This window comes from Glycine max, chromosome 6, assembly GCF_000004515.6.
Source record: "Glycine max cultivar Williams 82 chromosome 6, Glycine_max_v4.0, whole genome shotgun sequence".
Classification (NCBI taxonomy): Eukaryota; Viridiplantae; Streptophyta; class Magnoliopsida; order Fabales; family Fabaceae; genus Glycine; species Glycine max.
Window position 1 is genome coordinate 44,287,127 of NC_038242.2, and position 24,781 is coordinate 44,311,907.

General features: G+C 34.8%; 1 long non-coding RNA gene across 3 annotated transcripts; it reads left to right on the forward strand.

The window, feature by feature from the left end:
* On the forward strand, positions 1-14,366 carry LOC121175074 (uncharacterized). 3 transcript variants are annotated; one of them, XR_005892081.1, is made up of 9 exons: positions 1-196; positions 286-356; positions 782-815; positions 11,847-12,147; positions 12,232-12,450; positions 12,545-12,808; positions 12,891-13,881; positions 13,964-14,131; positions 14,204-14,366. It is a non-coding gene; the product is annotated as an uncharacterized lncRNA (long non-coding RNA). The 3 variants fall into 3 exon arrangements; XR_005892080.1 differs by lacking the exons at positions 1-196; positions 286-356 and adding an exon at positions 367-662 and having other exon boundaries at positions 760-815; XR_005892082.1 differs by lacking the exons at positions 1-196; positions 286-356; positions 782-815 and adding an exon at positions 11,363-11,748.
* Positions 14,367-24,781: the final 10,415 nt, after the last annotated feature.

Below are 24,781 nucleotides of genomic sequence, written 5' to 3' on the forward strand. Positions count from 1 at the left end.
GTTAACTGATCGGTTTTGTTAAAAAAATCGATGTTGTTCATCATAAATTAAAAAGCCGAATTAATTTTGGCCCCCACGCGCTCAAATCCTATTGTCCTTTCTCCCGTGTCGTTGCTCCTTTCTCCTTCGTCTCAACTGCGCTGCCACGATTGAAGCTAGCATTGTCGCAAAACGAGTTCGTCTCTGCCGCAAACGAGTTCGTGTGCTAACCCTACACAAATATTGTTTTGTTTGAGTTAAATGCAAAAAACATAAATACCCCTCCGTTTTCATTTGTATTCTGAGCTTTGATACATTCCATTTGTGGTTTTTCCCAATTCCAAAGTAGTACGAGGTTGTCATCAGCCCTTTTATAGGTAATGTTTACTGTTCACCCTTTTCAGTTGACACTGCTTATAATTATTGGTTTGCTTATGTTTACACATAGGATTGTTAATCATTAATTTGAGTTTCATCTATTATACTTCTGTATGCCTTGTTAAATTTTATAATTTTAGTTGTCTTTTTTAATGAAATTTCTTTGAATCTGAGAGTGCGATTTTTATGTGTTGTGGTCTGAATTGGGTGGTCTCAATGAACGATTATTGGTTGCAAAGGAGGCATCTTGTGTGTCAGTTCTGGTGTTTCTGTGACACGAAGGATGACACTCCTTTCTCATACTGGTATTTTGTATATTGTTTTTTGTATAGCTTTGTTTTAAAATGCAACAGCAGCTCACAATTATGGGCTCTGATTTTGTGATATTGTTATTTCTTGTAGGTTGCTCTGAATAATTTTGCAGGGTAGTATTATTGTTTGTTCCTGTTCAATTTCAGGTATTTATTTAAACTTTTAAATTTTGATTATAAGTGCAGTACAATAGTTGATTTTGTTGATATTTTTTTTACTAATAATAACAATTATAGAGACAAGCTAGGTTGATTATGTTTGCATCATTGACAACCTAACAAGGACAATCTTGTATGAACCCCACACTTAGCCACCCATTTAGCAAATACAGAGATTGAGCTAATTATGCCTAGACCATCAAAAACTTAACAAGGAAACCTCTCTCTGTACCCTAGACCCAGTCCCCCTAAGATCACACACCATAATGAATTTGACAAAGAAGCAACAACCTCATTATGTTTGCACCTTTGACAACTAGGACACTCTTCTTCTTGTCTGACAAACACCTCAAAGAAACCCTTGAGGAACAACTTTCTGACATTCACTCTCAGTAGTGGGAATGGAAACTTAGTTAAGCTATAGCCCTATCTGTTTCTCACTTTAGACACATCAATGATCCAAGTTATAAGCACCTAGCTTCATTTTTTTAGGCATGGATACTAAAACTGTTGTTGACCTTTTCTACTTTGTGTCTACTCCACTTTTGTCTTAGGAAGATACATTTATTTATAATATGTAGTAAGGTATGGGCTTACGAAATTTAGAAGATAGATTTAGTTAAAAAAATATCCCAACTTGAAAATCTGCTTGTTGTTTTTTGCTTAAATAATTTCTAAAAAAAAATCCCAATTGGCTGCAGAACTTGTTAAACCACAACATTGACTTATGACTTATCCTCTTTTGAAAACATTCTCTTCGCTAGTACCCAAGGTTGGTCCCTGCAAATGCATGACATTGTGTTAGCTGTTGTAGTCATCATGTTCAATGTTTGGACTATATGATACTGCAATGGTTATTGGCAAAAAGCAGCATTTTTAGTAATGCTACTTCAGCCAACATAAACTAGTCCTTCATCTCTAAATTTGTTATAAGAAATGGTCTCCATATTAAGAGGAACCATGCTAAGGCTAACAACATTAAGCAAGTTACTTGGTACCTCGTCCCCTTTGTATGTATGGCTTAAATGTAACAGAGGGTTGAGGTATCTTTGTATAGGAATCACAAAGGGGATTTTGTTTCGTGTTTCTATCATAGGTTGGCCATTCAGAAATTGATTTTTTCAAAGTTGATGTAAGCTATTTTAGCAATTGAGATTGTTGTCAGCAGCCAATTGAGCAAAATTTGGGTTGAGTGTCATTCTCTGTTGCTGGTTCAAGCTTTTTATGGTTTGTTATTCTAGGTTCAACACCAGCGTCTTTAAGGTAGTCATCCTCTGTAGTGCCAAATTTCTTATTCGTATGATTGGAATCTTTGCTGGCAGTTGTGGTAGACTTAGAATCAGATAATCCATTTAAATCATCACTCCTGCTATATTCCTTATCCTTCTAATTAGAATGTTTAGTAGGACTTGTGGCAGCCTTAGAATCTTATACTCCATCTAAAGCTTCACTTCTAATTTGCTCAATTATGGGCTCAACTTTCGGGAGTTTTATCTCCATGCAATTTTCTAGGTTCACAGGTAGCCTTGTCTCTGTACTAATGCCACTAACTTCATGGTCTAAAGTGGTGTCATCCTTTTGAAGCACATCATTTTCTAAAAATTTTATTTCCTGTTTCTTGATCTCCCTATCACTAGGAACTATGGCATCCAAAGCATATAAATTGCCTTTATGTGCGGAAACTTCCTCATACTCAATATAGGACCAAACCCGTTTGCAACCATACTTGTACTTAACCCATTTTAATTATTACTTGCAAGGACTAATACATTTTCCAAGATCCCATAAAAAATAGCCTAAGAGGTTAAAAAATGAAAGGTAGTCTTCACTTCAGATGGGCAGGCCTTAAATATCAATGCATAGAATCCTATAACGAATTTAAATGCAAAGAAATCTCGTGAGAATATAATCATTCTCTCCAAACCAGATACACCAAAGAACATCATACACAACAGAACAAGTAAAACAAACTTTAGCATGAAATTATGAGTCTGTTATAGCCTGTATATAGCACATATGAAGCATGCTCTTTGTAGACCAAATTTCTTAACAACTTTTGGCAGCTAGTGCCTTTGAGGAAAGAAACAAATTGCAAAACAAATTGCTACCAGAGACAATATCTAACGACACCAAGATTTGGGATATTCTGCTTCTAGAAGGTTTGTGCCAACACATCATTACTTCACTGCATAATCCTTCAGGTATTGCTGTTTGTATATTTCCCTATTTGACCTTCTTCGTTCTGCCTTGATTGGTTATTCTGCATGCTGTGTTTTTGTTGTTTCTTTTGTGTCTATTGTTGCTGCATATTGTTCTGCCTCTTATACCTCTTTAGCTGCTTCAAAGTGTTCTATATTTTGCTCTTCTTCCATAACAGAGGCATTTTAAAAAATGAAATGGTTATACTAAAAAGATTGTGTGGTAGACCATGCTAATCTAACAACTACTGTCACTTTATGCCGGACAATTTGGACTGATAAGTGATAATTGAAGAGCAAAAGAAGATTAGTTTATAATTTAATAACATTCTAGTTTCCAAATAATGCATCGGCGTTAATGCTAATGCTACATCAGAGTCTGACCCTATTGATTGATATCCAGGCTTGTCTGAGTATATGTGCTGCTCCAAAAATATTTTTGTACACTCACCTATAGGAAGTTATTGGGGTAGTAGGATCTAGTTCCATTGGCATTAACTCTAAACCTCGGCCTTCACTTATCATCTTAGCAACCAACTCAATCATAGAAGCTGAACAATTAAATAGACATAGAAAATTAAGCACTCAGTAAAAGAACAAATGGGATAGCATGACAAGTCATAGATAGTTCTGCCATCCCATTATACATCACATTTATTAGCGTAAAGAATAATGCTCCAAAGAATTTTTCTCCATCTTCAACAGTTCCCACTGACATTTTTGTTCTAAGAAACAGAGTAAATGTAATAATAGACATGATTGTTATCTGTGTTGTTTTGAATATATAGACAAAAGAACTGTGGTTCATGAGTAGTGATTCTCTTGAAAAACATGCCTTAAATAGTTCCCAGTTAGTTATACCATACTTGTCTTTCACTAAGGCAGTTGGTTGGGCTTGGCTCTTATCATAGGGAACTCCAAGCTCGGTGGCAAGTTGCTCTCCTATGTCAAATGAACTAAAAGCTTGCACAAATTCTGGAACGGAAACATATTTGTAAGGTTCATCTTTTCTAGACCAATATTGTTGCTGGTCTTTCTTGGATGTTACTTGTAAAAAATCAGCAACTCCTTTTCTCTCAGGACCCTTGAAACCCATGTGTTCAAATAACTCTAACCCATTCTCACGTGGACCTTGATATACAAATTGACCTTCTGAAAGTAGGATAATGTCATCAAAGACTTCAAATGTCTCTGGTGTGGGTTGTGGCGTCCCTAAATAATGACTGGTTTAATAGTAATGATTTAAATAACAAAAACCATGGGATTTTTTTTCCTTCGTTTCTTTCACTTTTTCACAGTAATTAAGTTCAGAAGGAAAATCATCACTGTAGAGTCCTGAATGGCCAGTTCATAACTCTATTCGGAGTCATTTCTTTCTGATCACGCGTAACCTCTAAAATATGTTGTTCTTTCAAAAAAAATAAAAGTATACCAGTCATCATTTTAGGTCGTCACATGTAAAATAATAAAATAAAATGCGGTCGATGAACTCTCTTTCAAATAAAGTTTGTTAACACTTTCTACTCAAATAACAAGATTAATCATAAGTACCTTCATCATCTAAAGCTGTCCAAAATATGGGAGTTTTGCAAAAATACATAGTGACATCCAGAGCAAAGGTATCCAATGTGGCTTCAGCCACATGTATACAATCATCAAATTCCTATACAATAGGTCTACCCATATAAAAACAAAAAGAGTAAACCTAACAGTCTGTACTAGATACACCCACCCCCAAAAAGTATATAATCCTAGTCTAAGGAGCCGTCTGCTATGATGAAGAACCTCCGCTAGTCGCTATCCCTCCAGGATCGCTCTCCTCCGTAGAGTTTGCCTCAGATGCCGACATGACGTCCTCGGGAGAATCCACCTCAGGGAGTGGGTCCTCATCACCCTCTAGAAAGTCAAGAGCATCCACAGCAGGCTGGAGGAGGTAGCTCCTCTAGGTCCTCCTCGGGGTCTTCCTCAGATGACGTCACCTCAATCACTTGGACTGGCTCCACTAGTAGATATGGAGTAGGTGTAGGTAATATCCACTCCACAGTGCGCTGAAGCGTGCGTGCTGGTTCCTCTGGATGTACCAACGAAGTAGCCGTGAGTCGGATCGTGCCACGGAATCGGCACCTCGCATTGCCTTCGAAGGTCTCCCAAACTCCCCCTAGGCACTCCATCTCCACTCGGTCATGGATGAACTGCGCTGCCATCACGATCTACAAGAAATAAAAGAAAGGGGGTAGACTCTTTCACGAGAGATCTAACTACAGTAGCAACACAATGCGTCCCATAACCAGTACATGCAATTAAAAGTTGTGCTTCAAGGCTTTTCTTCTCTGGTAATCGATTACACAACATTGGTAATCGATTACCAGAGGCTCAACTCGAGTTACACAGCTTCAGAACATGAAAACCTGCAATATGCACTGTGTAATTGATTACACATAACTGGTAATCGATTACCAGTGGCATGTTACTCTGTGTAATCGATTACCAGAGGCCTCCACAACATACTATCTCCATTTCTAAGCCTGGTAATCGATTACACAACATTGATAATCGATTACCAGAAGCCCTCTCACGTTCCTGATCCCATTTCTAGGCCTGGTAATCGATTACACATCCTTGATAATCGATTACACATCCTTGGTAATTGATTACCAGAGGCCATCTTAACTTCCTGCCTTCATTTTTAAGCCTTGTAATCGATTACCCACCCTTGGTAATCGATTACCAGAGGCCATACTCCAAATATTACTCAAAATCCATAGCTGGCCAACCACCACACAAGCCTCCTTGCTTTGTGGTCTTTGTTCTTTTATCGGTTGACTGCCAGGAGCTTGCCTGTTTAGGTACGTCATAGGTTCTCACTGACTGACTATGCTCGGGTTGGGTCGGGATTGGTCAAGCTTGGTTTTGGGCAATAGCACCCCACCTGACGTCTCCAAGGTCTCCTGACCCCCGCGACATATCTCCAGGTACCACTTTGTGGTCAACGAATAAAAGTAGGAAGTCTCACCCTTCCACACTTCCTCACTTCAAGCTTGTAGGATTATGGGGTACCCGTCACATGTGGTACTAGGTGGCGGTCGGGCGATGGTGCAAGTCGACTATCCACATCCACAAATCACACATAAATCCACCATCCCCAGTTGCCCACCTTCAACTGAGCTCACGTACTCCCATGTAGCCCTTATCCTCGTTCCTCTCAACACCGGGTCCCCATCAATCCCTCCAAGCTTCCATAACATCCAAGCAATCTCAACATACAAACATCATGAACTATCAAAACCAAGCAAAAACAGGGCAGAGGCAGAAAACTCTGCCCAAAACACAAACCAATACCACAACTTTTCTTACTCGAATACCCCAGTAACATTCTCTTCGTTCCAATTCGTTCACCGTTGGATCGACTCGAAAATTTTACTGGAGGTCCCTAGTACATAAATCTACATTTTGACCGTTGGGATCTGCTAGAAAACGTCCAAAACCCAATATGTACAACCCTTTCCACAACCAGCCATGCATAAGCATTTTTTGCACAAACACAAAATTCTGCTGCACACTTTAACAGCAAAATTCTGCATATAAGTGTAGATTTTCGAAATCACCCTTGCCCTCATCCAAATTTGCCCAAATTGGATCCTACAAGTCCTAAATCAAGTATAAATCATACCTAAACCAAAGACAAGCTTCAGACCAAAGCAACTCAAAATCTAGGTATCTAAAACCCCTCAATTTAGTGGATTTTCAAGGTTTGAGAAGTGAAAATGAGAACGGGGTAATTTTGGAGCAAACTCTCATCTCACACAAGTCTATAACATTAATCTAAACTTGCTCAAACTGGTTTTACGTCGAAAACTCTACTGAATCAAAATTTGACTCCTCAACACCCAATTTACCCTAGAAATGGCTCTTGCCTTCACTTTGGTCACTCATTTTCCTCCTTTGCACAGCCCAAGCTTTCCCACAGTCCTAAATGACATTTCAAACTAGTATTAACTCACTCTAACCTCCAATTACCACTAAATCCAGATTTGGCTTTTCAAATCCTCAAAGCATCACACTTTTCCACTCATATCACTACATTCTCACTTTTAAACCCTAGGTTAACTCTACCCTTCATCTCTATCAGTTTTCCATCAGCCATTTCAGCACACAAGCATCACAAGCATCATCATAAAAACCCTAAAACAGAATGGGTAAGCTTGACTTATACCAAACATGACACATTTAGCATGCTTTCATCAAATTTCTTCACGAATAACTATCATAAGGCATAAACCTAGTAAAACTACCCATCATATCTCCCAAAACCCAATACCCACGAAAATATATGTGAGAAGAAGTCCACCCAAACCTGAAATGTGAAGTCCCAAAATGGAGAGGTGCGCTTTACGACTCCGAAAATGGCTTCCTTTCGCGATTTGGAGCAAAAATGGTGTGCAAAGGTTGGAGCTTTGTTGGAGCTTCAATGGTGAGGAAGAAGAAAGGAAAAAACAACGTGAGGGAGGGAGGGAGAAAAGCTTCCGAATTTTTGGGCTGAGGGAGGAGAGAGAACGTGGCTGTTTGATTTAAAAAGGCTTCTTCTTTTCTTTTTTTTTTTTATTTTAAAAAAAGGTATGCCACATGTCTCCTTTTGAGTGGAGCAAAAAGGGCCCACTTTTTCTCTTGATGTGACTCATACCCAGTCACAAGAAGAGAAAAATTCGACCTTTTGAAATGCTAAAATCATGCCTCGATTTGCGTGCCATTTCTCTAGTTCCAGTCCCTCGCATTTTCTCTGCACCCGTCGAGGCCAGTTTTCGAAAGTAAGCAATATATATATCAAAACACTCAGAATGAAACCCCGAGCGTGGTTCAGAGGTTGGTTTCGTTAAATTTTAAGTTGCACACAAAACGATAATTTTTAGACTAATTAATTGAGAATTAATCTATAACTATCCAGTTATGGATTTCTCTTCCTTAATCGGCCTAACCCGCATATCTTTCCCCCAATATACCTACTTCTACCAGAAGTATATATATATATATATATATATATATATATATATATATATATATATATATATATATATATATATACTGAATAATACTTATATATAATCATTCAAAATGCATCGTTTACAAAATTCCGAGTAGAAATTTCCAGGATGTCACACGGGTTATAGAAGCGAAATCACAATGGTTACGTCCATTAGATGAACCATTTGCCTCATGAACTTGCATATCTGAAAGGTGGTGGAACTGTCTAATCCTGTTGATATTTCATCCATAAATATTGCCTTTGTCGGAACTTGCATATCTGAAAGGTGGTGGAACTGTCTAATCCTGTTGATATTTCATCCATAAATACTGCCTTTGTCGGTCCTACCAGTATCTCCCCTACACACAGTTACAATTAAAGCATATTTATAACTAATAGAAAATTACAAATGCTTATTTACAAATCATTAGTTGAAAAGTTTCTTGGTTGTTATAAGATTATGTACCACAAGTAGCCAGCCTTATAGTTAGCACTTTATTATTTTTATTTGAACCTCAAGCATACAACATGAGATGTTTAATTATTGGATGTGTGATATTGAAACTTTGGTTTATTAGTTATGCCTTCTCCTCAAAAAATTAACCTGTTGTTACTCGCTTCTTCTATCCACCAGAGATGCCTCTTCTCATCTCATCTCCAACCACAATGTCGACACAAATATCCAATCCAAGGATCTTTCATAACACGTTCAAAGTGAATAAAATAGAAGCATATAAGTAATATTCATATACTTTGAAGTAGAGACAAAGAGAGACACCAACCTTGAGTACATAATCTGTTACCAAATTGGTTTTTTGACCTAACAATGCTATAACCTTCATGAATGCATCAATCTCAGGGTCTGGCTTTATTCCTGCTTCTCTCTCCCTTCTTGACAGTTCCACTAATGCTTCATACCTAATATCAACACCTAGACAATATCCTGAAAAATCTAATGTCTCTCTCACCATCATTTTTCCATAGTGAATGTCGTGTTGACTGATATAGGCACAGGTTTTTTGTGGAACAAATTCATTTAGCTCATGGCCACAGTAAGTGATCCTCCTAGATACCTGATCACATCTCAACATAAAGGTCTCTTTATGGTTAAACAAAATACTCATATGATGATGAGGAGATATGATTGAAGTAAACTGATTTATAAGTAGAAAATGAGAACAAACCCTTAAATCACGATCAAGTTTCCCTGCAAGCGCCAAAAGCTGTAGTTTCATCTGTAAAACAAACAGAGTTAAAGATGTTTATTGTGCCAGTTTAATTTGTTCTTAAGCTCCTATTTAAGTATAGCAATCATGCATCTTATGGTTGGACATTGATGCCATATTTGTTTAGATTTTATGCCATATAAAATCAATCTGGCCAATCCAAAATAAATGCTTATAGTATTTGTTGTTTGGTTAAGATGTTTAGAATTGATTCCTATTAGGAATGAATTCTATGGAAATAACTCAGCAGTAGCTTTTGCAACCAAGAAAATTCGTATTAGGAATGAATTCTACTAGTAATTTACAATTTTCCTCCTTGGTTGTGCATGTAGCGAAAATACATGATGTTGTCTGTGATGATATCGGACCCAAGACAGCCAGAAAATGACATTGATGTTTATCTAAGTCAATTGATTGAAGACCTGAGAAAGTTGTGGGACGAGGGGTTTTTAGTGTTTGATGGGTTTTGCAAGGAGACTTTTGAAATACGTGTAATGCTTTTTTGTACCATTAATGACTTTCCAGCATATGGGAATCTCAACGGTTACAGTGTTAAGGGTCATCATGCATGCCTCATTTGTGAAGAAGACACAAGCTACATACAATTGAAACATGGTAGAAAAATAGTGTACACTAGGCATCGTCGTTTTCTAAAACCTCAGCGCCCTTACAGACGATTGAAAAAAGCTTTTAATAGAAGTCAAGAGCATGAAACTGCACCGATACCGTTGACTGGTGAGCAGGTCTTCTAGCAGGTTGAACACCTGAATATGGTATTTGGAAAGACCCCAAAGAAGGATAAAAGTAAGACTTTATATGGAAGAAGAGGTCCATCTTCTTTGATCTTCTGTACTGGTCTGATCTAGATGTTAGACATTGTTTATGCATGTGGAGAAAAATATATGTGACAGTTTCATTAGGACGCTCCTTAACATTCAAGGCTAGATGAAAGATGGTTTGAATACCCGTAAAGATCTAGCTGAGATGGGCATACAATCGCAGTTGCATCCAATGTCTGATGGTAAAAAAATATACTTGCCTCCAGCTTGTCATACTTTGTCTAGAAAGGAGAAGATCAATTTTTGTCAGTGTCTGTGCTAGGTCAAAGTCCCACAAGGATACTCTTCAAATATTAAGAGCCTTGTGAAGTTGAAGGAGCTTAAGCTGGTAGGGTTAAAGTCTCATGATTGTCACGTGTTGATGCAACAATTGTTAGTTGTGGCCATACGAGACATTTTGCCTAACAAATTCAGGTTAGCCATAACTCGCCTGTGCTGTTTCTTCAATGCCATATGTAGCAAAGTCCTTGATCCTGTCAAGCTTGATGACCTGGAAAACAAGGTGGCAATTATATTGTGCCAGTTGGAGATGTATTTTCCTCCTACTTTCTTTGACATCATGGTTCATTTAATTGTTCACCTGGTCAGAGAAATCAGATGTTGTGGTCATGTTTATCTGTGTTGGATGTACTCAGTTGAGCGATACATGAAGATCTTAAAAGGGTATACCAAGAATCAACATCATCCGGAAGCATCTATTGTTGAAAGGTACATTGTAGAAGAAGCTATTAAATTTTGTTCAGACTACATTGAAAAGGCTAAACCTGTTGGCCTTCCTGAGTCTCGACATGATGACAGAGTGGGTGGTAAGGGTTCAAGAGGACTGCATGTCATCACTCCAACTGTAGAAGATTTGTTACAAGCTCACTTATATGTGTTGAACAACAGTAATGAAGTTTTTCCATACATACTTCAGCATGAAGCTTTAGTCAAACAAAATAATCCAAAAATGTCAAAGAACTAGGTGTTGAAAAAGCGTAACAAAATTTTCTGTGATTGGTTTAAAGATACAATCTTTGCTGATGAAAGTGCCTCAGAAACATTAAGAAAGCTAGCAGATGGGCCTAAAAGAAATGTTATAACTTGGAAAGGATACTACATAAACAAGTATTCCTTTTACTCAAAAGCACAAGACGACAAAAGTACAATGCAAAACAGCAGGGTCACCCTAAGGGCTGAATCTCAACACTTCGCAAGTGCGCATGATGACAATCCCTGTGTAGCTTTCATCCCTTACTTTGGGTTCATTGATGAAATTTGGGAGCTTAACTATGTCAAATTTATTGTTTGTGTTTTCAAATGTAAATGGGTTGACAACAACACCGGTGTGCGGACAGGATGATGTAGGATTTACGTGGGTAGACTTAAAGAAACTAGGTTACCACAATGACCCTTTCATCATGGCAGAACAAGCTAAACAAGTATTTTATGTGCAAAACCCTTGTGATGAAAGGTGGTGCGTGGTTCTACACAGGAAAACAATTGGTGTTAATGTAGAAGATGACGATTCATACATGGACACTTATGTTAGTCCTTTGTCCAGAAAAATCACTCCTAACATCATCGAAGAAGAAGTTGATGACGTTTATGCTACTCATAATGATCATGATGGAGGAGAATTAATTAATATCGTCTAATGTAATTTTCTAATTATGTATTTTATTTTGGTAAATTGATTTACATAACTCATAGTGATTTTTGATAATGTTAACTAACTCAGGTTTTTCTGTTTAAAGGACCATGGCTACTTTACCTGCCTCGCCTCCTCCTCCTCCTCCTTCAGACACATCAGCATCTTCGTCTACCGTGAAGTGGACACGCAAAGCGACACGGCTAAGATCGTTAGCCACTAGACCACCTGGTGTAGAGAAATCAGTGGTCAACGTTGATCCTGCTACCGGCAAGGCTGATGGTCCCCACGAGAAGAAATTAAGAACATATTTGGGGATTCTCGTGCGTGATAAGGTCGACGTGACATACGAGACCTGGAAGGAAGTCCTTGCTGCTCAGAAGGAATTGATATCGGAGGATATTCAGGTATTTTAGTTTTCTTCTTACATTTTTTTAATAGCTAAAATTAATAGTTTACTTACAATAAAACCTAATTTTTTTATTTGTCAGGCGGAATTTGAAATCCCTGAAGCTTCTAATAGTAGGACAAAGAAGAAAATTCTTTAGAATGTCGGCGAGAGGTGGCGGGAATTTAAATCAGACTTGACTAGGAAATGGGCCCCTGCAGCCGACCAGGACGGTGTAGACGACACTGTCTGTCAAAAATACGACATTAGCAAGGAGAAATGGGTCCAGTTTTGTCAGACACGCAGAGACCCTTCTTGGGAGGTATGTACTTTGTCATTTTAGTTGTTTTCCACAAAAGATTCAGTTGTTATAATTCATTGTAGTAATTTGTACCATTAATGTTTGATTTTTTCAGGATATGCGGAAAAAGGCACAGACCATCCAGAAGTAAAACACTTCCCCTCACATGTTGTCTCGTGGGGGTTATGAATATTTAGAACAAAAGCTAATGGCTGAGAAGACCAAAAAGAAACTGGAGGAAGCTACCCAGTCTGGAACCACTAACGGTGTCATTGACCCTACATCTCCCATCAGACGCCACGTGAAGTGGAAGATGACCCGCACCAAGAAAATTGAGCAGATGACATCTGAGGCAGCAAAGGAAATCGCTGAGAAGATCGTAAGTCATTTTCAATTAAGAATTCTAACTATGTTTGTTTATTCTGTGAATGCCTAAGAAAAATATATTTGTTCTGTACAAGATTCATTGGAGGAGCAGGCATCACAGGGATCGTTCGTCCCTCATGGATGTCAGGATGTCCTAACTACCATCATTGGCCGACCAGACCACCCTGGCTATGTCCGTGCTGCTGGATCTGGTGTCACCATCAAACAATATTTCAGATCAGCTCCATAAACGTCCCGCAACTTTTGCTCCCTGCCTCCTGAAGACCTATAGTAGCTGACCTAACAAATCAGGGACCAGCTAGAGGAGTCGATCACAGAAAAAGTGACTCAACAGCTGATGGCATCTTTCAGCCAGATGCAGTCCCAGTTTCAATCCCAGATGCAATCTTAGGGACTTGCACTGCCTCTAGAGCCTATGGTTGTTCCCTCAAGTCCTCGTGTCAGCATAAAGGAGATTTGTGTTGATCCATCAGGGAACGATCCTAAGACGGATGACTCAGACAAGTGCAGGTTGTACATCGAAGCAAATCCTCCCTGCTTGGTTGCCCTAGGAAGAGTTTTTGAGGGATCAACAATTCACAACATTCCTTTGTTACCTGGCCATGTGAAGGTTGGTGTTGAGGAGGTTAAAGATGCACAAGCTCCCGTTCCTGTACCCACTGATGAGGTTACCTTAGTGGGGGTAGACACTTAATACCTTCCTTGCTTGACTGACACATCTCGTGAAGCATTTATCAGAACAAATATTTTACTTTGATTATATGTTTCTTTTTATTTCAATTAATTTATTCAACGTAATTATTTAACTATGTTTGATCAGCAGGCAACTGTTTCTCCAGCAAAACCTCCACAAAGGCCAGATCCTAATTAAGGTTGATGATCCGTTATATCTGATGACATTGACCATCCAGAGCTTTTCTTCAAGCCTTTCCATGTTAATTGGGATGCTACCGTGTTCGGGGTGTTTAATCCAGACTTCCCATTGTACATCAAGCACGAAGATATCTTCGAAATCGCACACGGTGATCAATGTCTCAGCATATCTGTCATACAGTTATGGATTCTGTAAGTCAATTTAGCTTACTGTTAATTACCTAAGTTATTGCTTTAAATTCAAACATAATTAACTTTGTCTTAACAACAATAGGCATCTGACTAAAACAAGTATGCGAGTGGGGAATTCCGATGCGTATGGATTCCTCGAGCCATAGTCTATTCAGAGATCTGGGCAATTGTAGTTTGACTCCGAAAGTTACATCAAGAGTTGAATGTATAGTTCAAAACGCGATGTCTACCTTGGAGCCTACTTAAATGGGTAAGTCAAACAAAACAACTGAATTTAAATAATGTATACTACTACAATAACCCATATTCGTCTCCACTGCAGCGGACACTGGCAAATGGTGGTCATTCTGTCCAAGGAAAACCTTGTTGTCTGGTTTTGTTCCTTGCATAACAGGTCAGACAACTACCTTAAGGGAATAATTAATAGGTCAATGTTGTTTTCAATACATTTGCATTGACATTACTCAACAACATCAATTTTTAAATGTTCCTCGTATTCAATTGTGCTTTGAAAGGACTTGATGATACTCCACAGCCTAAATCCAAGGCTACTGCTACGTGGATTATCGTTAAGGTACGTGATTTAAATAAACTTCTACTTATATATACTGCTTATGTGTGTGTACACTAATTGTAGTTAATGTTTAATTAATATCCAAATTTCATTATGTATTTAGTGTAATAGACAAAAAGGAAGAACTGAGTGCGGCTATTACGTCATGCACTGAATGCCCACCATCATCTTAGGAAGTTTCAGAAACAACTTGGAAACAATAATTGTTTATTTCAAACAAACTTGATTTTCTTATAATTGGTATTACATTATTAATTTATCTTTTCTTTTATCATGCAATATTTTAACGATGCTAGACCATTGGAGCCAGAGAGATTAAAGGCGCTTCGCATCCAGTGGGCACAACATTATCTCCGACTTAGAGATCAAACTTAGGATGTTAGGAAAATTAGGATGTTAGGGAATTCATTTTAGCTTACTTAATTAGTTTACACTACTTGATTTACATTTTTGCAATTTGCTATGTCATTTGAACATTGAATGTTATTTATTGATAGTTCTTAATAAATCATTTATTCATATTTACCAATTCATAGTTTATTGTAGCTTTCTGCTAAAAGCTGCTTGAAAGCAGAATGCAAATGATGTTTGTTGTGAATTGTGGTCTGAAATTGCTTTTAACAGGTTAAATTTTGGGTTTTTTTTTGTGAAAACCGAAAGTGTATATAAAAAAGACCTTAAAACAACATCGGTTTTTTTAAAAAAAATCGATGTTAACATACAACTTAACATTGGTTCTTCCATAAACCAATGTTATTTACGTATATTAACATTAGTTATTTATAAAACCTGATGTTAATCTTCAAAACATTAACATCGGTTCTTATAAAAAACCGATGTTAACGTATACGCTAACATTGATTTTTATATAGAATCGATGTTAAAGTTTTTAACTTAACATCGACTTTTGTATAAGAACCGATGTTAACGTATAAGTTAACATCGGTTTTCTAGAAAAATTGATATTAATGTGTGCGTTAAGATCGGTTTTGTATGAAAACCGATGTCAACGTTCAACATTTATACTCTTATTTTGGTGTAGTTCTTAATATATAACATCGGTTATTTAGATCATCGATGTTGGTAGTTTTATGTTAACATTGATTTTTGAAAACCGATGTTAATCATAATACTTTTAACATCAGTTAAAAACCGATGTAAAAGATCATAAATAATCGATGTAAAAAACATATTTTCTAATAGTATAAAGTCAATGCTAAAGATCAAGAAGGTAATGATAGACCATTGGGATACATAAGCAAGGATAGGCCTATACAGATTTCACACAAACCACTGAAGCTTATAGATATATTTCGTGTAGTGAGTGTACTAGCCATTAGGACTTTCCATTCCTAGAATTTCCTTTGAGCTTGTCACAACAATCTTTGATCACAAGATTTAGGGTTGCTTTGTATTTAATTATGAATTATGAAAATTTCAAAAAAGTAATTCTTTTGATTTTTATTAATTTTGTTTTCTTGGAGATCTGATATCCCAATCTCAAATTTGATTGGGAATCATTAGCTTATAATAGCTTACAGTTTGATGTATCATTTATGCATTTCTTCTTTATTTTAAGCTAGTTGTTTCTTTCCGCATCCCATAAAAATCAGGAAGCACCTCCTTTACAGTTTGGAAAGGATTTTTCAGAATGTAATTTTATTTTTGGATTAGTTTTTTCAGAACATAAAGGAATTGTTTCTTAAATTTTATGGAATGTAAAAAAACATTAGCCTTTTATTCTAACTTGTCCAGGTAAAGCACATAACCTTTTTCTTTGGGTAACAAGACTTTATTTCAAATATAAAGAAAATAAGGGATAAAGGGAATTTAATGTTGATAAAAAAAAGAAATTTGATTAATGTATGGAGCTAACAAAGTGAAGGTGTGTGTGTGCACTACTACAAAAAGCAGTTTTAACATCGGCTTATTAACATCGATTTTGTACAAAACCGATCTTAAGTTAAACGCGGTGACATATTTGTAAATAAAGTATCTTTCTTAACATCGGTTTTTTGGAAAACCGATGTTAACATATCATACGTTAACATCGGTTTTTTTAAAACCGATGTTAACTAATGATGTTAACATCGGTTTTCCAAAAAACCGATGTTAATATAAACTTTTTTTTTTAATTATTTATATATTTTGAGAAAAATCATATATTGCGTTATTAATTATATTTTAATTAAAAAATATAATAATTAATAAACAATTATAAATTCAAAAGGTAAATATTTAAAAATTAAACTAAATTTTTAAAATAAATTTCGTAATTTTAATTTTATTATTATTTAATCAACAAAATTTGACCAGACTTCGCCATATTTTTTGTCATTTGACTAAGTAAAGTTTTTTCTTCACTTCTTAAATGACCAACATACAAATGGAGGTGAAATTTAATATTTTGGTTATTACCAAATGCATTGTGTTAAGAGTAAATAGTGGATGCTACTTAAAAAAAAGAGTAAATAGTGTATGTTAATAATTTAATTTTTTACACTAATATTTAATAATAAATTATTATGTACAATTTTTTCTCATGTTAGTTATCCTAAAAATTGTAGTAATAATAAATTTTAACTAATGAATGATATAAAAAAATTATATGGTTTCTTTATAGAAATTAAAATCTTGTGTAACTTTTTTTTGTCAAAGATCGGTCTAGCGCAAATGTCCAAATGTAATGTGTGACTACTACCCAAGTAAGTGTAGGGTCGGATTGATTAATTTTTTTTATTCGTAAAAATTAAACATAAAAATATATAATAACTGTTCAACCAAGAAAAGACAAAAAAAAATAATTGTTTAGTCAGATCTCTTTGACCGATAAAATAATTTATTTCAATGGACATATTTCAAAATAAATATAAAATCATTGTTATTTATAAAAAATTCTAAAAATTAATTTAAGATATGATTTTTGCATAATACTAAATACATGCCGTTAAAAAGATACATATTTTAAAAAATGTGATTATATCCCATGAAAATTAATCAACATTATAATGATTAGCTCAAAAAGATCCAAATTTTTAAAATTATATTGAGCTTTATAGAGTCAAAAAATTTAATTATGATGATTATTTAAAATAAAAAATATACAATTTATTATATAAAAAATAATTGTTAATAATTAAAATGCACTATGCCTTGTATTTAAGAATTTTTTTAAAAATAATCTTATATTTTTAAGAACAGAAGAGGAAGTATATCATATTAGTATTTTTTTTGAAATTATTATTTTGCATTTTTTTCTATGAAAATTAATTTAATTAAAAAAATGTGTATATTGTGTTATTTATATAGAAATAATTTTCAATTAATTTGTAAAGAAATATTTTTTTCATTATAAATTGATTAATTTAATATTTCTTTTAAAAATTAATTTTTAGTTTCTATAAAAATTAGTTTTACTAAATTCTAAATTAAATGGGACCGACAGTAAGTCTTATCAAGATTTTTTTTCTATACTATAGTCTAGTTTTATCATTTTATTGGTAAGAAGTGTAAATGATAATTGACGTATGAAAATGTTTTTTTTAAATAGTATCTTGTTTTATTGTAATTGAATAATTCATATTATATACATATTCAATAATTGTATAATTTATTTTATGCACGCATTTTATATAATCGGTGCCGGCCAGTATGTTTTTCTTATTTTCTTAATTAGAAAATGCAAAAGACATTGATATTATTTTCTTAATTTTATATAATTCATAAGTTATAATTTTTTATTATTGGATTATTTTCAAATTGATATAGAGGTAGTCAAATTCACCACCAACCTCTCATTGCTTGAATAATTGCGTTGGTCTTTGACATTGGGATATTTGTTTTGATTTTAATTTAAACGAAAGGAAAAAATAAATAATTATACCTTTCGATGGCGACAAAATATCTACGATGTTTCGTACTTTTGGCTGGGTCATATTTACTATTTATTATTTTCTTTTATATGTTTCGTACTTTTGGCTGGGTCCCATTTTTAAAAATAATCTTATATTTTTAAGAACAGAGGAGGAAGTATATCATATTAGTAAATTAATATTCTAGGGTGTGTGCTTTGAAAGAAAACGAGAGAAACAAACATCACAACAATATTCTAGGGTCCTTTTCTCCGTCTCTCACATGATCGTCCTCTAGCTTCTTCCTCTTTGTCTTCTTATTGGTCCTTCAGTTTCATTTTCCTTGTTGGATTGTTGTGGAGTTTGGTCGGATCGAAGCTTTCTTCGTTTCTCTCTCTTGAAGAATCTGGGTGTGGGCGTGGCAGAGTCCAGAAGAGTTTAGCGGCGGCGTTGGAGTTGCTTTGGACTAATTCATCTCTCATCTTAAGCTTCAGTTTCTTGTTTGATAGAACCATTCTGCTCTCTCAAACCCTTGACAGACACAGTCACAAAACCAAAGAAAGTGTTTTGGGGAAGACGCAAACAAACGACACCGTACATTCGGAGGGTATAACTAACAATGTATTTCTTCTTTTGGGCTTTGAAATGCCTTTTGTCCATTTTTAAATTCATAAAAACTTTGACCTGTGCATATGTAATCTATTTCATGCATACAATTGGTCTTCCTCATTTTGATGTCCAAATGCAGGTTGCAATTTGAGACAATCATTGGTTTGCCCTCTTCGATGCTAGGTTGGCTTGTATGCTATTTCTGTGTTAAATTTGGTATACCAAATCCTTTGCAGATTGTATTTGTAGGACATATAGTCTAAACTGAAAAATATGCCAAAGTTTTATTTTGAATCACCAATGGTCATGCCAAGTAGAGCAATGCTAATTCATTTGACAGTCTTCTAATCATGCATTTATTTTAATCTTGATCCTTCCAGGCATGGGTCACACTTGGCAGAGCACAATTTAATTTTGGTGAGCCTGATAATGCTATTGAAAGCTTTGACCGTGCTTTAGCTCTCAAGGTTAGTCTATGTTAAAATAATGAATGTTTTAATAAGTTGACTAACTTACAGCAGAACAATGTTTTAATAATCCAACTCATGAATCCTTGATTAACGCAAGATCTCAACCTGTTATGGATTGTCTTACGCATTTTAATTATTTTATCATAAGCTTTGTGTTCTTCAAAACTTGAGACCAAATATAATAATATTGGTTACAAATTAGTATTAATGTTAATATATAAGACAAATTAAAAATCATATTTGACTGTGATTATTCTTCTTATTGGCCACTATTCCTATGTTTTCTCTTGGGCATGTGATTGATGTACGTGACCTATATGGATCACGTTCCATGAATGACCCCAATGGAATTTTCATCACTTTCATTTGGACACACCCCATAAGTGTAGATGGTAATAGTGAGTATCAAAGGCACACACAGGGGCAAGGAAGGAATTTTCATTCACTGTTTTGTAGATATGATATCACTTTAGATCCTCTATCTTCATTCATATTTTCATAGCTTCCCAGTAATGTTGAAAATTTTAATTACCTGATGCTTCGATGAGTTAGTCATCTAGATGGTATGCTTCCCAGTAATGTCCTTTTCACCTTCACTCATATTCATTAAATATATTGTTGTTATAAAATCTAGTTGCTACTAGGCATAAATTTCAAGTGTAGGTGCTTCAGCAGCCTCAACCTTATGTATATGATTAATGTCAGTAGCTATTCTCTTTGTTTTGTTATCTAGTCACCAGTCATGGGTGCTGTTTAAAAGTTTTATAGTCATAGCTAGGCATAACTTATATGTAGAATTTAATACAATATAAATAATTACCGTCGTCTTAATTTATTTTTTAACTTTATGAGATGTATAATTAACGATTAGAGTTTACAACCCCAATAATTTTAGCATTTCATTTATTTGTTACATCATTTCACTTTTAATAGATAATAAATTAATTTATTTGATGAATCTTACTATATACATACATGTAGTTAATATCAAATCATATTAAAGAAATTGTATTATCGAAAAACTTTTTCTAAAAATGACAATAGTTACACGTACGTATCCTTAATAGGTAATACATACATTTTAAAAAAATATAATATTTTGATATAATTTAGCAATTTTTTTAAAAGAATACTAGTTTTTACGAAGTTAGATAAATAAGAAAGTTTCGAGAACGAGTAGCAACTATTATATTTATAATAAATTTATTTAAAGTGACATAAAAGTATAAAAAATAACAAAAATTATCAAAATAAAATTTATCACGTAATACTTTATGGTACTAATAACACATCAAGTTTTCGATGACTAACTCATCGAAGCACCATTGTCGACACAGAAAGAACAATTGTACCAATATAATTCGTGGGAAGCATACCATTTAACTTTCATTTAATTACCTGATCCTCTATCCTCTATCTTATATACAAGGTTAAAATATTAATGGTGTGTCTCTAAGTGCATACCATTTAACTTTCATTTAATTTGATAATAACTATATATACTTAATTTGCTAATGCATGCTCACTAACTTGTTTGTGAACTGTGCAGTATGCATTTTAAGAATTAGTAAATTTAGTACTCTTAAATCTTAATAAACCATCACGGCCATTGGGAATCAATTAGACTTTGAGGTGTTTTATAAGATCTTGTCCATTTTTATATTTAACGGCAAAGTAAGTATTGCCATGTGTTCGAATTTGAGTGTTACATTTCTACTTTGTAAGAATTGATTAATTTAGTATACTCGCAACCAAAGATTATAAGTTGTGTGTGTGTATATAATTTAGAATAAATTGTTGTCGTATCTTCTGAGCGCTTATTATACTTAATCTTACTCTTTTTTTATCATACACAAGATTGTCTTATGTAAGTGTTCATTTAGTTATTTTTTTTATTCTTGCTTTTGTTTTGGACTGTGCTGCTCATCATCACAGGTACAAATGTTTGTTACCAATGAATATTTTTATTACGTGTTCACTGCCATTAATGACAATTGATATATGCTATACAAATTGTGTTCATGATGACTGAACCTTAGATTCCCGTTTGAGATTGGATGCAATGATTCTTGCGGACAGTTTGCATTAATCATTGTATTCAATCTTGAATTGTTCGTTTGGACAGTTTGGAGAGACTGATATTTTTATGGTAGATTCATGTGTTAAGGTTAAAATTATTTTGTTTAATTTGATGAAATTTTGGTAATGCATTTCTAGTTGTTCTCTGAGTGCATACTTGATTATCGGGAAATTAATTTCACCGATTTCATGTCATGTACTTGGAGACCAATGCGAAATGCTGCCAAAATTTTGTCAAATTTAACAAAATAGAATTAACCATGATGTATGAAGCTATCATAAAAGACGCTCTTCCCGAATGGGATAGGGCCACACCTTTAATAAAAAAGTGAGATTTTCATGCATCAAATAACTTTGAGAGTATGACCGAGTTATTACTTAGATGGATCGAAGTTGGATGAATGAAAGTCGCATCAGCCCAGAATATGAGGAAGGCGTCGAGCAATTCTTACAATTTGCTTCACAAAGAGGTCAACCGGATGAAGATGAAAAATATTATTGTCCTTGCATCAATTGTTTGAAGGGAAGGCGACAAATACTGGATGACATACGAGAGCATCTGTTGTGTGATGGAATTAAGAGAAATTATACGATGTGGATATGGCATGGTGAAATGACAGACATACAGAGTGGGCAACAATCCGAACCATTTGATGTAGAAATGGGAGATCGCTTGGAGGATATGATTCGTGACCTTGGACAAGAGTCTTTTCAGCAAGCACATGCCCTTGTGTATGAAAGATTGCAGGGTGATTCAAAGAAGCCTTTGTATCCAGGATGCAACAATTCCTTGACGCTATTGTCGGCGGTGTTAAGTCTGGTTAATGTCAATGCCAGATATGGATGGAGTGACAAAAGCTTTACTTCATTGCTTCAAATAGTGCATGATCTGCTTCCACAGGATAACACATTGCCTAAAAGCTACTATCAGGCAAATAAGATATTGTGTCCGATGGGTATGGAGTACCAGAAGATTCATGCTTGCCCTAATGATTGCATACTGTACAGACATGAATTTGAAGAAATGTCGAAATGCCCTAGGTGTGGGGCGTCACGGTACAAGGTGAAGGATGATGAGGATTGCAGTTCTGATGAAAACTTAAAGAAGGGCCCTCCAGCGAAGGTGTTGTGGTATCTTCCCATCATTCCAAGGTTTAAGCGTTTATTTGCTAATGAGGACGACGCAAACACTATTAGAAAATATGTTTTCTACATCGGTTATTTATGACTTTCAACATGACTTTTTCAACCGATGTTGAAAGTACCGACGTTGATAGTATTATCGTTAACATCGGTTTTTGAAAAATCGATGTTAACGTAAAATTACCAACATCGGTTATATAAATAACCGATGTTGCTAATATGAATTACACCCAAAAAATTTATATTAATGTTGAAAGTTAACATCGGTTTTTACAAAAAACCGATATTAACGAATGTGTTACTGTTGACAGTTAACATCGGTTTTTTACAGAAAACCGATGTTAACGAATGTGTTACTATTGACAGTTAACATCGGTTTTTTTTATAACCCATGTTAACATCGGTTTTTTCATAAAAAACCGATGTTAACAAATGTGTTATTATTGACAGTTAACATCTGTTTTTTATAAAAACTGATGTTAACGTGGGTTAACATCGGTTTTTTCCAAAAACCGATGTTAACGAATGTGTTAACGAATGTGTTACTATTGAATTTTAACATCGATTTTTTTACAGAAAATCGATGTTAACGAATGTGTTATTATTGACAGTTAACATCGGTTTTTTCAAAAAACCGATGTTAACGAATGTGTTGCTATTGACAGTTAACATCGGTTTTTTTTTTGTTTTCAGGAATTTTTTTTATATAATGTCTTTGTTTTTACAAAAAAACCAAAATTTAACCTGTAAATTTAAAATCAGACCACACAGCACACACCATATATCATTTGCATTCAGTTTTCAAATAGATTTTAGCAAAAAACTAGCTATCAACAAAGGTTGTTCAATGTTAAGATGAAACAACAATTGTAAAAAATGTAATGCAAAGTACGTAAACTAATTAATTAACCTAAAGTTACATAGTTGCCTAACATCCTATGTTTGATTTCTAACTTTTAGATAATATTGTGCCCACTGTATGCGAAGTGCCTTGAATCTCTCTGCTTCCAATGGTCTAACTTCATTAAAATACTGCATGATCAAATAAAAAAATAAATTAATAATGTAATAACAATTATAAAAAAACCAAATTTGTTTGTAATAAACAATTACCGTCTCCCAATTATTCCTGAAAGATCCTAAGATTATCGTGGACATCCAGTGCATCACGTAGTAGCCACATTCAGTGATTCCTTTTTGTCTATTACACTAAATACATAATGAAATTTGGATATTAATTAAACGTTAACTACAATTAGTGTACACACACATAAAATATATATAAGTAGAACTTTTATTTAAATCACGTACCTTAACAACAATCCACCTAGCAGCAGCCTTGGATTTCGGTTGTGGAGTATCATCAAGTCCTTTCAAAGCACTAGTGTTGAATATAAGGAACATTAAAATATTGATGTTGTTGAGTTATGCCAATGAAAATGTATTGAAAACAATACGAACCTGTTAATTATTCCCTTAAGGTAGTTGTCTGACCTATTATGCAAAGAACAAAACCAGACAACTAGGTTTTCCTTAGGTAGAATGATGACCATTTGCCAGTGTCCACTGTAGTAGAGACGAATATGGGTTATTGTAGTAGTATAGATTATTTAAATTCAATTATTGTGTTTGACTTACCTATTCAGATAGGCTCCAAGGTAAACATCTCGTTTTGAACTCTGTATCCAACTCTTGATGTAACTTTCGGATTCAAATTGTGATTGCCCAAATCTCTGAATGGACTATGGCTCGAGGAATCCATACACATCAGAATTCCCCGCTCGCACACTTGTCTCAGTCAGATGGCTGTGTTGTTAAGTCAAAGTTAATTATGTATGAATTTAAAACAATTACTTTGGTAATTAATAGTAATCTAAAATGACTTACAGAATCCACAACTGTATAACAGATATGCTGAGACATTGACCACCATGTGCAATTTCAGAGAGATCTTCGTGCTTTATATACAATGGGAAGTTTTGATTAAACACCCCGAATATGGTAGCATCCCACATAACCTGGAGCGGCTTCAAAAACAATTGTGGGATGGTCAATGTCATCAGGTATAGGGGATCATCGACCTCTTCATCCGGGCTTTCTGGAGGTTTTGCTGGAGACACGGCTGCCTATTGATAAAACATAGTTAATTAGCAAGTTTTGATTACAGTGAACAA